This window comes from Mirounga angustirostris, unplaced genomic scaffold (assembly GCF_029215605.1).
Source record: "Mirounga angustirostris isolate CCGP_5_RB_7025 unplaced genomic scaffold, mMirAng1.0.hap1 SCAF_2, whole genome shotgun sequence".
NCBI lineage: Eukaryota > Metazoa > Chordata > Mammalia > Carnivora > Phocidae > Mirounga > Mirounga angustirostris.
Window position 1 is genome coordinate 121,940,394 of NW_026991710.1, and position 13,128 is coordinate 121,953,521.

General features: G+C 36.1%; 1 protein-coding gene across 3 annotated transcripts in view; it reads left to right on the forward strand.

Annotated features, from left to right (window-relative positions):
* Nucleotides 1–13,128, forward strand: part of MMAA (metabolism of cobalamin associated A) — a 50,339-nt gene that overhangs the window by 7,506 nt on the left and 29,705 nt on the right. The window contains exons 1-4 of one of the 3 annotated variants that reach the window (XM_064585118.1): nucleotides 1,719–7,221; nucleotides 9,550–9,596; nucleotides 11,303–11,536; nucleotides 12,049–12,159. The gene's annotated coding sequence lies outside the window, so the exon portion shown is untranslated. The other 2 variants (XM_064585117.1, XM_064585119.1) reach the window with 2 other exon arrangements.

The following is a 13,128-nucleotide window of genomic DNA, read 5'->3' on the forward strand; positions in this document are numbered from 1 at the left end:
GCTGACCAAATCCTTCCTTAAAAATGGCATTAAAATGCAACCCAGAAGAGATAAAATGAATGGAGACATTTATGTATTTCCTGAACCTACAAAGTCTGTGCCAATAGCTCAGATCTGCATTTTAGTATTATACTTATGTATTTACAAATATGGAATTTTTAGCCATTTAGAAATAATACTGTAGACAAGTACTGGCATGGGAAGAAGTTTGTGGTAGACTGTTAATTTAAACATCAGGTTTCAAAAGTGTGTACAGAATGGTCTTCTTGTAGTATATAAATGTGTATATTTATAACAAGAAGAGGGCTGAATTGATACCCAGATATTGTTAACAGTGATGACCCCTAAATGGTGGGATCATGGGTGTTTTACTCTTTTTGCTGATCTGTGTCTTCCAACTTTTCTTCCATAAGATCACATTGCTTTTCTAAGAAAAAAACAATTAATGTCATTTAAACATACTGTATAACAAAAAGTGTTAAGATCATTTGACAGCACCTGAGCCACTGATAACCTGCAGTGATCGCATAAAACAGGGATGAAAAACAAAGAAATGGCAATATAAATGATTCCTTTCATTCTGACACCCAATTCCAACGTGTGGGTTTTTTCCCTACCACAAAGCAATTCTCCAGCACCGCTGGGTGTTCTACAACTCAATTCAATTCAATTCTGACACTATCTACGAGGAGATCACCTCAGATCCCATGGGGTCAGGGTTCAGTCCTATGACATCTCGCACCCCCCAACACACACACACACTTCAGATGCCAAATGCCAAGTCCAGGTTGTCATCTGTGCTTCTGACCCACCGGCTATAGATCAGAGGTTCCCACGACCCCTCCTTGGGCTCGGTAATTTGCTAGAGCAGCTCCCAGCACTCAGAGAACCATTTCACTTACTAGATCACTGGTTTATTACAAAAGGATATAACTTAGGACCAGATGGAAAGCTGCATAGGGCAAGGTGTGGGGGAAAGGCCAGAGCTTATAAGCTCTGTGAACAAGCCTTTCTCCCAGCACCTGCACATGTTCCACAATAGAGAAACTCCAAATCCCATCTTTTGGGGGGTTTTATGGAGGTTTCATTATATAGACATGATTGATTTAGATCATAGGCCATTGGCAATTGATTCAACAACCTCCGGCTCCTCTCCCATCTCCAAGGTCAGTGGGATGGAACAGGAATTTTCAACCCTCTTAGCAACTGATCAATTCCCCTGGCAGCCAGCTCCCAGCCTTAGGTACTTTCCATAAGTCACCTCATTAACATAAACTCAGGTGAGGTTGAAAGGGGTTTGTTAAGCATATCAACACACTTTCATTGCTCTCATCATTTAGAAAATGCCAAGGGTTTGGGGAGCCCTGTGCCGGAAATGGGGATGAAGACCACATGTGTGTTTCTTATTATAAATCCCAATATCACAATTCTGTAGGGCTGGCCTTTCCCAAAGTGTGCTTCCCGGACCACACGTCCCACAAAATGCTACGTGAAAAATTAAAAAAAAAAGAGGTCTATACCTGATACTTGGAATGTTTTGTTTCAACCTCAGAGATGATGGTAAATGGAATCCTACTCCACTTTGATTTCATTTGGCTCTAAAAAGTGTTTTTTCTAGTTTGGGAAAAGCATTTGGATTGCTTTCTTTTATTTTATTTTTGGAGAATATGACATACAAGGATGTCCCATACTGTCTTGGATTTCCCGATGAATGAAAAAAATCAAGTGTTAAAATCAAACTTGTTGATTAAAAGATTTACACCATAGTTTGGTCTTAAGAAGTCCTGATAGTGACAACACTTAAAACGAGAAAATTTACACTCTGGCGTGATAACCTGAGGCTATTAAAAAAAATAGAATATATCTTTGAAATGTGCCACTTGAAAACACTACTTATTAAAAAAAATTGCCATTATCCGTGTCATGAGGAAATGCTTCCATCTCATCCCCGATTTCAAAAGCTTGTCTAAACACTTTCACCTTGATAAACAGTTTACTTCTGTGTGGAAAAGAAGGCTTGTACTGACTGCCAGTTTCTTCACAAAGCAGGCTTCAAAGGTAAATACTCAATGACCACAGTTTGAACACATTAACCGTGTTCACCAACTATGTCCTGAGATGAAGCAGTAGGTAAAGGGACAATTTCTCCAACAGGCAAACACTTCCTTGTTGAAAACATGGCTGGTACCGTGGGTGTCTTTCCAGCCTGCATCGTGGCTTACAAAATAATTGCCAACTACGTGAGACATCTCCTCTAGCACGATGGCGGAGCGCTAAACTCACCAGTGAGTCCATGAGCACCTCCCTTCTCTACATTTCTGCACATTTCTGCCAAGTGTTGATTGATACTCTGCACATCTGTGATTCTTTCCAAATGTAAGCCAAATGTCTGGTAGCGGGCACTCATGATAGACATTGCCCTTCTGTGCTATATGCCATGAATATTACATGATGTACAACGGCACTCTTTGATTATGAAATTCCCAGTAGCTAATTTAAGTTTTTTCCCAGGCATGGTAATTATCATTAGCCTTACAGCTGGATTTATAAACCTTTTAGCAACAGTGTGACTTCCTTATTTGTTGTTGTTGGTGGTGGTGGTTTTGGTTTTCGGTTTACAATTTCGAATAATGTTTCTTTAGGTTGGGTCTCTTCACCTTTAAATGACAAAATTTATCAATTTCATATTAGAAAGCATTATTTTGTGCTTGTTCAGGAAAAACTCAATTGGTTTATCAGAAAGGTCACGGTACTTTGAAAGCAATGCAAAAGCTTCTGTGGCTTCTTGCCATTCCTTAACAAAGTTTTGTAAGAGACAATGCAATAGAAACTAGAGGCAAATTGATTGCTGGTCTGGTGAAATCCAATTTTCACATATTCATCAAGATTCCCTTGTTCTAGCACACATGGTTTCACGTTCGATATTTGCATTGGACTCTTGTTCACCGTTTACAGGGCTCTGTTATGTTGACGTTATCATTGCAACACAACTCTTAACACTTAACTACCTGCCTGTAAGTACCTGATTTATTTCTGTGAATTGGCCATCATAACATGCAATAAAACACGTAAAATTAACGGATGTAAATAGCACTTCAATGTATAAAATGCAGCGGTCAAGGCAAAGGGCACCATGAATGGAATAGTAGCTGGGATGAACAACTTTCAGGAACATAATGATTATTAAGTATGCAACTAGATTTCCAGAAAATATAATAAATTAATCTTAACTTTCAAATTTACAAAATGAACATGAAATTGTTTCCTTGCTCTTTCCTTCTTATAGATAGCGGGGGGAACACCAATGATCCATGGTTTGCCTGTGAGCAGCACTTCTCTGTGGGGTGGCTACTTGGCAAAATAGCTCATCATCCAACTAGCCTGATATCCAAAATCCCCAAGTCATTTGTTATTCCTCCTACAATGTCAAGATAGATCAAATGATTTTTTTTTTAAGATTTCATTTACTTATTTTTGAGAGAGAGCAGGAGTTGGGGGGGGCGGACAGAGGGAGAAGCAGACTCTGCGCTGAGCAGGGAGCCCTATGCAGGACTCGAACCCAGGACCCTGGGATCACGACCTGAGCCGAAGGCAGATGCTTAACTGACTGAGCCACCCAGGCACCCAGATCAAGTGATTTTTATTAAATATCATGAAGCCCATAGCATGAAGATAGGCTATAGGCATGGACTATATATATAAAACAGACAGTCTTTACCTTCCAGATCTTATGATTCAGATCTTAAATAAATAAGCACAAATAAATTGCAAGCTACCAACTGTGGTAAGTGCTGAAGGAAAAAAAAAGAGAGAGACTAAGAAAGTGGTGGGTGGGGATGGAAAGGTCTAATTTAAACTGATGGGTCATAGGCAAGTGCTATGTGAGTTATTTCCTTTGAGATCCTCAAAGACGAATAATCCATGGGTACTTAGGACATGTTCTTTTTTCTAATAACATTTGTGTAATGTAGAAGTAACTAAAGACAGCGTTTGTTCCTTTGTTCTATTACTATTATTATTAGTGTTTACGTTATGGACACTGTTCTAGACTCTGGAGGTATACTTGTGAATGAGACAGACAAGAGTTCTGTTCTCATGCAGCTTCTGTTCAGTGTTGAGATGCTTCTCAGAATATGAAAAGAGAAAAATATGACTAAACTCTGGAGTAAGCCATTAAAAACCTTATGAAGTATCATTTCATCAATAACACAAATTCACCGTGGAGATAAAGAAAAGTACTCTTGCCCAACAACACTCCACTGTCATCTGACCGAATGTTTAGATATATGTAAAAAGAAAAAAAAAGTATGTATCAGTCAAAACTGGTGATCAGCAACGTAGGAGATAAAACCCTAAAATGGAGCTGGTATATCAGGTATTATAGATCAATGATGCTAACTACTAAAATCATCTTACTCCTCTTCTGATTGAAATTTGGCCTCAAATGGAAATTGGCCTGTAGAGAGAATTATTGACAAGTACACGTTATATTTTTATAACCAATCAATAAATTGGCGTTCTGGTCACACACTTTAGTGTCCATGCTTAAAATGGGTCTTTACCTGAGAGATCTTAAATCAAGTGTGAGTCTGCCAGGCTGAAGTCTGGCCCTGGATAGAGAGGAGCAGTCAATCACGGGTGGTGCACCCTGGTAGCCATGTCAGGCTGACCAGCAGGCATTCCCCATGAGACGCCTGGCTTTAGGGTAACTTCTCTTTCCAGTCAGCAATTTGCATTAATCAATAATCAGGAGATATTTTGGAGGCACTCCACCAGTTATCCCTAGGGAGGAAATGATTTAAAAATGTGAGGTAGGAAATGGTTATTTCAAGGCTCAGAAGAAACTTTTTTCAAAACATTGGTTGATACTCCAAAGAACTGTCAGAATAGACTAGAAAATGTTGGAGAAATTGAACCCGCAACTTTTGATCCTTTCCTTTTATAAGTATAGTTGCTTTCACTATCAGTAGGAAGATGGGCTAACACAGCCAATGGAGTGCTTTTAATTAAATAAACAGACATTTTTATTTATTCTGACAAGCTGAAATAATGTATGAGATTAAAAAAAAAAAACATTCGGCAGTTCAGTCTTGTCTCTCTTTTTTGTGAAATTGAAAAGAAACAAAATAAGCACATTTGGATCTGGTGTAAAAGGGACTAAGGATATTTATCATAGACAGTTTAATATTAGTCTTCTGAGACCAAAGCTACTCTTTCCAAGTTCAGCAGAAATACACAAACAATTTGACAAATATTGAATTATGCTTCAAGGCAATTCTCATACTTTAATATAATCTGTTTTTTAAAAATGTATTTCCTTCTACTTTGAAATAAAAGTCCATCACCAAATACAATGAATTGCTTTTCATCTCAGTTTAGGGAAGAGCCCTGCTTTTATACCCACCTTTAGCAATTTTTCTCCTAAATGAGAGGAAAGGAAGCTTGAATGTTTCCAGAGCAATGTAAAAACCAGGCTGCCTGTAAAGTGATGTGGTCATGTCAGATACATTGCACGTACTACTGTCAAGTTAAGACAATGTATTTAAAGACATTAAATTAAATTATGACAACTATTTTGGAAATTTGATTTTTCATTTTATGGAATTTTGTGTAAACTGGAGAATATTTAAACATTTGAAAACATTGATCCAGTTTTTCTACACCTTGCACACTAGGATCACCTGGTTGGGAGAGGGGTAGAGGGCAGGGAGGGTTGATTGTAAAAATACCGATGCGCGGTTCCCACCCCTGAGATCCTGGCTCCCCAGTTGATTATAATCTGTCACCAAAGTTAAGAACCACTGCCCTAAGATAATAATTGTGGTAATGTAACCATTTGAACAGAAGTCCAAAATGCATTTAGGTTTAGGTTAGGTTGCCAGATAAAATAGAGGATGCTTAGTTAAGTTTGAATTTCAGATAAACAATAAAAACATTTTTAGTATTTGGAATATTGCATTAGACCCTGTATTTTTATTTGCTAAATCTGGTACCCCTAAGTTTTCTTTGCTTAAAACCTCTTTGGAACAAAGCTGTTTATCTACCATTGGAGTTATTTAGAAAAGACTTCTCTGGGTCAGATGACAGCAACGACAAAACTGGGTAAATGCGTTAGATGTTCTCCTCTCCTGGGGTCCTAAATCAGCTCATCTCCTCTCTATACTTTCCGAGTGTTCCTTCTGTTGTGTCCTGCTTCTAATGACACCAGTTCTTCTTGGGTTCCCCAGACCCAATCCCAACACGGGTTGGGGGAACCCCACACAAAACACTCAATTCTGACACTGTCTACCTGGAGACAGCATCAGATCCCACAGGTTAAGGGTTTAGTTCTACAGGACTGTGTCCCACGTACGCCCCACGAATGCCAGTGGCAAGAAAGTCCCAGGCTGGTAACGTGCTTGTGACCCACCGGCTCCAGATTGGAGGTTCTGGCGACCTCCTCCTTAGATCCTTTTAATTTGCTAGAATGGCTCGCAGAACTCAGGGAAACAGTTTGCCAGTGTATTAAAAGATACAATAAAGGACATAAATCAGCAGCAAGATGAGGAGATGCATAGAGCAGAGTATATGGGGAAGGGGCACGGAGCTTCCATGCCTTCTCTTAGCTCCCTCTTTCCTCTCCCCAGACGCAAGCCCCTCCAGCTCTTAAAGGTAACCATAATAGTGACTTTTAAAATAATCACTTTTCTGTTTTTCCACTTAGTTTCCCCACCCAAGTATGTATCCATAAACATTATAATTTGCTTATTTTTGAACTTTAAATGGAATCACGTAGCATAAAGATTTTATGTCTAGATTCTTTCCCTGAGTATTTGGTTGTTGTGACTCATTAGTGTTCATCCATGTAGCAGATTATTTACTTGAAATATCACAATTTATTTATTCTACTGTTAATGGACATTTGTTTCTTTCTATTTTAGGGCATAATGCTTCTGTGAACGTTCTGTTGTTTTTTTTTTTTTTTAAGATTTATTTATTCATTTGAGAGAGAGAGAGAGATCACAAGCGGGAAGGGCAGAACGAGAGGGAGAGAGAATCTCAAGCAGACTCCATGCAGAGCGCAGAGCCGATGCAGGGCTCAATCCCATGAGCCTGATATGAGGACCTGAGCCAAAACCAAGAGTTGGACACTTAACTGACTGCGCCACCCAGGTGCCCCTGAACATTCTTATACATTTCTCCAGGGACATGACTGCAAACATTTCTTCGTGATATATACCTGTGAGTGGCATTACTGCATCATAAGACTTGCATATGTACAACTTCATTTTGAAATAATTTTAAACTGTTAGAAAAGTTCTAAAAATGGGGCCCCTCCTGGCTGGATGTGGAGTCTGCTTAAGATTCTCTCTCCCTCTCCCTCTGCCCCTCCCCACCCTCAAAAAAAAAAAAAAAAAAGAAAGGTTGTAAAAATGGTACAGAGAGTTCCCATATACCATTCACTAAGATTTTCCTAATTATAACATTTTACATAATCATAGTACTGTTATCAAAACCAGGAAATTAATATTTATATAATACTATACACTAACCACACACCCTATTTGAATTTTGCCAATTTTCCTCCTTTCAACACTTTTGTATCCTTATGTTTTAGATGTGCCCCTTGTAAAAAGCATATGGTTTGATTTTTAAAAATCCAGTCTCACAATCTGTCTTTTAACTTGAGTATTTAATCCATTTACATTAAATATAATTCCTAATAGATAAGGGGCTTATCTGTGTAAATCATTATAAACTACCATTTTATTTTGTGCTTTGTGTTTATTTCTTCTGTTTCTTTTTCTCTACATTTGGGTCTTCTTTTGAGTTGATTGGGTCATTTTTATCATTTCAGTTTCCCCCATTCCTTTTACCTAGAAATTACAATACAAATATTTAACTTACTGAAACCTAAAGTTAATCAATATATTTATCTACAAGGACCTACAACACTTTTAAATCCATTGACTTCTTGTGCCCAAATAACATTTCATTATTTTAATAGATTTTAAGTCTAAGTTGTTTTTCATTCCACTAAACACTATCATTTTTGTTTGAAACATGCAATACTTGTTCACACTTACTCATACCATTTAGTTCTTCCTCTGCCCTTTATTTCCTTTTGCCTATCGGACTCTTCCTTTCAAATCACTTTCCTTCAGTCCGGATTATATCTTCTGCAATTTCTTTTTTTGGGATTTTTCAGTGGTGGTAAACTCTCTCCATTTTTTGTTTAAAAATGTTTACTGGATGTAGGATTTTAGATTAGTGATTTTCTTTCAACATATTAAATATATTTCACTATCTACTGGCTTTCATCATTTGCTGTCAATCTAACCAAAGATTTTTGAATATAGGGTCTTTTTTTTTTCTTCTGGCTTTTTAAAAAATCTTAAGTTTTTGTTTTCTGCAGTGACACCTGGAGATTTATCTTGAGTGTTTTGGGTACTTCTGGAAAATTGGCAGCCATTATCTATGCCACATCTCTTTTTCTCTCTTTAATTGGAACTGTTATTAGATGTGTGGTAGACTTTATTACTCTAAGCTCCATGTTACGTAAGCTCTTGTTCATACTTAACACCTCTTTGTATCTCTGCATTCAGAATAATTTCTTCTTACCTGTCTTCAAATGCACTAATTCTTTTTTCAACTATTTCTTAATAGAAATTCTGTTAAATCTCCAGTTGAGTGTTTTATTTTAATTATTTTTTATTTCTACAAGTTCTGTTTCGTTCTCTTGCAAATGTGTTAGCTTCTATTTTATAGTTTTCTATTCTCTGAAGATGTTTTAAACTTGTTTTTCATTTTTAAAAAACATAGTAAGCATAGTAATTGTATTATCTGTCCCTGAAAAAATCAAATAGCTAAATTCAACGTTTGTTTTTTGTTTCTGCAGTTTGTTGTTTCTGTTGGGTTTTGTTCTTGGTGATCTCCTTGTGGCACTCTGTTACTTTTGACTGTGAACTGCTTTTTGTTTTCCCTTGGAAAATTATTTTTAAGGATTCCTACAGGCTGAAAGTGAAGATATTTTTGTCTCTGCCTGGTACATAAGAATACTACCAGTTCAGAAACAGCTTAAACTCATGCCTTAACGGTTTTGGACGCACTTTGGTGATGTAACTATGGTATGCAAGCTCCTGAAGCATTCATCTGGTTAAAACTTCTCAAGGATGGTTTTCATTTCCCATCCCTGCTCTGCTTAGAGCTAAGAAAACCTTCCTTGCAGAAGTGGGGTAGGTTAACTTTTGGCTCATTCTTAGACTGAGGGAATATCCCTTGAGTATCTTGGCTTTATTCAGGAAGGGTTTCCTTTTAGATCTTCACCGTAGGTAAACACTGGGCTTTGATGTCCATTGTCCACACTCTGCAAGGCCACTAAAGTGAAAGTTTGCCTAGTTTAGCAAAGGCTCTTAGGGCAAAGTAACTGAAGTGCTCTGCTAACATCTCTGCTTTTTCTCCTCTATTTAGATTTTGGCCTGGAAATTCCTTACTGTCTCAGCAGATCTGTGTTGCTTTTATGAACTGGTTTTTTGTGTATTCATTATTTTAAGTTGTTCTTCCCACCAGGTGTGAGGGTTGGCCTGAATAATGTAGCCTGCCATATGATTGGAAAGGTAGGTCTTATTTTATAATTTAAAAAACTATATTCAACCTGTGTTTCTATCCCCTTCCTCATTTTAATGTATTAGAGTGTGTATCTGTGTGTGTGTGTGTTTTAATTAGAAATTTCCAGGGCATTTCTGTAGTACTTTTCCTCCAATGACACAACTCTTGGTCCACTTATACCTCTAATAGTTTTTATTTCACAGTTCTTTAATTTCTGTTTTTACTTTTATTTGCTTTCTTATGATTTTTTTTTAAAAAATTCTAACTAAAAAAAGTTCTAACTTATTGAGTTGAATACTTCATTTACCTTTTTTTTTTTTTATGGCTTAAAATAGGAGGTTTATTCTTTCATAGATCTGGAAACAAGGAATCCAAAATCAAGGTGATGGTCGAGCCGTACTCCCTCTGAGGTCTCAGGGAGAATCTTTCCTTGTCTGAATACTTCATTTACCTTTAAGTTTTCTTTTTTAAGTAATGAAAATATTTAAATAATAAATGTGTTTCTGACTTCAACTTTGGATACATCCATTAGTTCTATTATTTCACATGTGCCTTTTCTTAAGGGTTGTAGTTTTGATTTCCTTTTTACCCTAAGAGTTATTTGGAATCATTTCCCTCCTCCATTTTCAAACGGTTCCCTTTCCCCCCTCTTGTTTTTCATTTATTATTGATTTTTATTGTATTTTATTATTTTTAGAGAGTGTAGCCTGTTTAGTTTCAGATTTTAAAAAAATTACTGTTTTTGTGGCCTAATATATTTATCAATTTTAACATATATTTTACAGGCACTTGTCAAAAAAAGAATCATATGTAGGGTCTAATATTCAAGATATTCATAAACATAGATATTAATCTTTACAATTGTAGTCATATGAGGGATTTTTTTCCCCTAGTTGGTTTGTCAGGCCATGAATTCAAATGACATAGGTACAAAATAAACAGCTTTCTTAGGGGTTACGTGTTTAAGCCTATTTTCTTTTAAATTTGAAGACGTTTCCCTTTACATTACTTTAGAATGCTTAATATTTTCACTAACTAATGATACTTGAAAGAGTAAAGCACATGGTTAGTGTCTGTAAAAAGATTATTTTCTCTCCCTCTCAAATTTTTACTTCCTGTACCACTTTCAACACTGAATACATCAACTCCATCGTCTTTCTGTGCTTTGTTTCTCCAGTAAACAACATCATGACTGTGTTTCTTCTTTATGCTTTGGACTGTCACTGTGTCAATTTTTTCCTAATTAACCACTTACACAGAAAAAAAAAATGAGCAAGAATATAATCTGTAAATAGTATTTCGACTTCAGAAAGTCTTTTTTTTACTTTTTTAAAAATCAGCATATTGATGATTTATTATTTTTTTTGTAAAATGGCTCCTCATAGAAATTTTGAAAACAGCACCTGCAATATAAAGAAGCAGAAAAGAAAGTTGCATATAATCCCATCACTCCAAGGCAACCACTGTTAACTGCTCTTGCTTGTTTCCTTCTATTTTTTCCAGAACTATTTTTACATAATTGAGATCAATGTTGTATTCTGAATTTTCCACTATGATATATATTTTCCATTATTAAAAACTATCCATCAGACTTGTTTAAATGTCCTGATAACATTTCATTATTTACTTAATGTTCCTTTAATGTTATAATTTTTAATATCTCTATATTAATAATGTTTCAATGGATTTCTTTTCTTCTTCTGTTTTTCTTAAGCGATACAGTTGGACTTGGATCTTTCGGCTGCATCGGAAGCACCTGAAGGGCCCCCATGCCCAGAGTTTCTGATTCAGTCTGGGATGGGGCCAAAGAATTTGCATTTATAACAACTTCAGGTGATGCAGATTGTCCAGGGATCACATTTTGAGTCACTGGAATAGCTGTAATGAACAGAATGCATACAGATTTGCTTCAATAAATTTCTGAAAAACAATGCTTCTTCCTTCCACAGTAAGTTCTATCTTTGATATTGCAGGGGGAAAAAATAGTAATACTTATCTTGGTTAGAAAAAGAAATAGTAATGTCTATTAAAAGGTTCTCTAAAATTCTTACTCACTGGCTTTTGCTACCACATTTGCACTTACTGTGGAATCTTACTTATTCATTTGACCCTGGAGCTACATCACTCTACAGCTGGTCTCTTTTTTTCTTTCTTCTTCTTCTTCTTTTTTTTTTGTAAGTCACCTGCTCTCATTTAGTTCATTTCCTTTGGTGTTTTCCTTCCTGTGGGAAGTCTGACATCTGTCCCACATACTTCTTTATGAATACAAAGGCTCATCTTTTATCTTTTTATTTTTAGCTTTTATGAGTCATTTATTCTTACCCTTTTTATAATTATGATCTTTTCATTCCTTATGTTTTAAAAAGATATTCTAGAGTGTAATCCTTTGTGGCCACTTTTTTTTAAATCTTATTTTTTTAAAACACCTTTAATTATTTTCTGTTTACATTTATGTTTAAGTCTGAGCCTAACGTCAAATACTATCAGTACGAGGCTTCTCACTTCATCGGCGCCATCATGTGGTGAAACTGTGTATCACATTGGAAAACCTGCCACATAGAGGAAGACAAGGTACCATTATAGTACGTTTTAGAGAGAGAGAGTCCTGAAATTGGGAGATTCATAAATAGTTGGGGGATCTGAAACAGTAGTCCTATTACTTTAGTTAATGCACAGCAAAATGAGAGCTAGTAAACACCAATGATGAATTATGTGGACACTGTAGTCAGTTACAAGAGCTCAAACCCAGGCTTTCCTACTCATTATGATACGACCTTGGGCACTTTGGTTAATCTCCTTGAGTCTCAGTTTCCTCATAAGTATGGGGATACCAGTAGGGTATCTATCTCACAGGAATGTTGAGAGGAAAAATTACTTTTATGATAATAGCACAATGGCCATCAAATAGCTCAATAATATCAGTTATGATCGACTGTTAAAAAACCATCACATTTGGTTTTTTCTTTATGTTCAAATCTAAAATAGAATGAGTATCAGAAAAGAAGACTTCCCCTGAGATTTTAGAAAATTATGCCAAAATGGTATAACATTATACCAAATGGTATAATTATCTTTAGAATGACCAGAAGTAGCTTGAAGTTAAAAACTGCAAAAGGTAGATACTGAAAGAACATTCAAATAATAGTGCCTTTTTAGAGAAAAGGAAGGAAACTTCTGTTAAGAAAGGTCTTCTAAACTATTCTGACAAAGTGAAATTTGAAAATTATCTGGTTAAATTAACCATAATTGACAGTCAAAATAAATAATTTGGGGGGTAACCTAAAATTCTTTTCAAGGGTGGAAAAAACCTTTTAATATTAAACATGATTTATAGTCCCAAATCCTTCTGAAGGTCTATTAAAGAGAAATGTATACTTTTATAAATTCTTGAAAGAGATACATTTGGATGGCTCCAGATGCTGGGAATTTTTCTATTAGAAAATGAATTTTAATTATTTCCAGAAAAATAGGATGAAAGATATTTAAGATCAGTGAGAATAAAGCATGTGGGGGATCCCCCCCCTTTTCAAACCATGCACA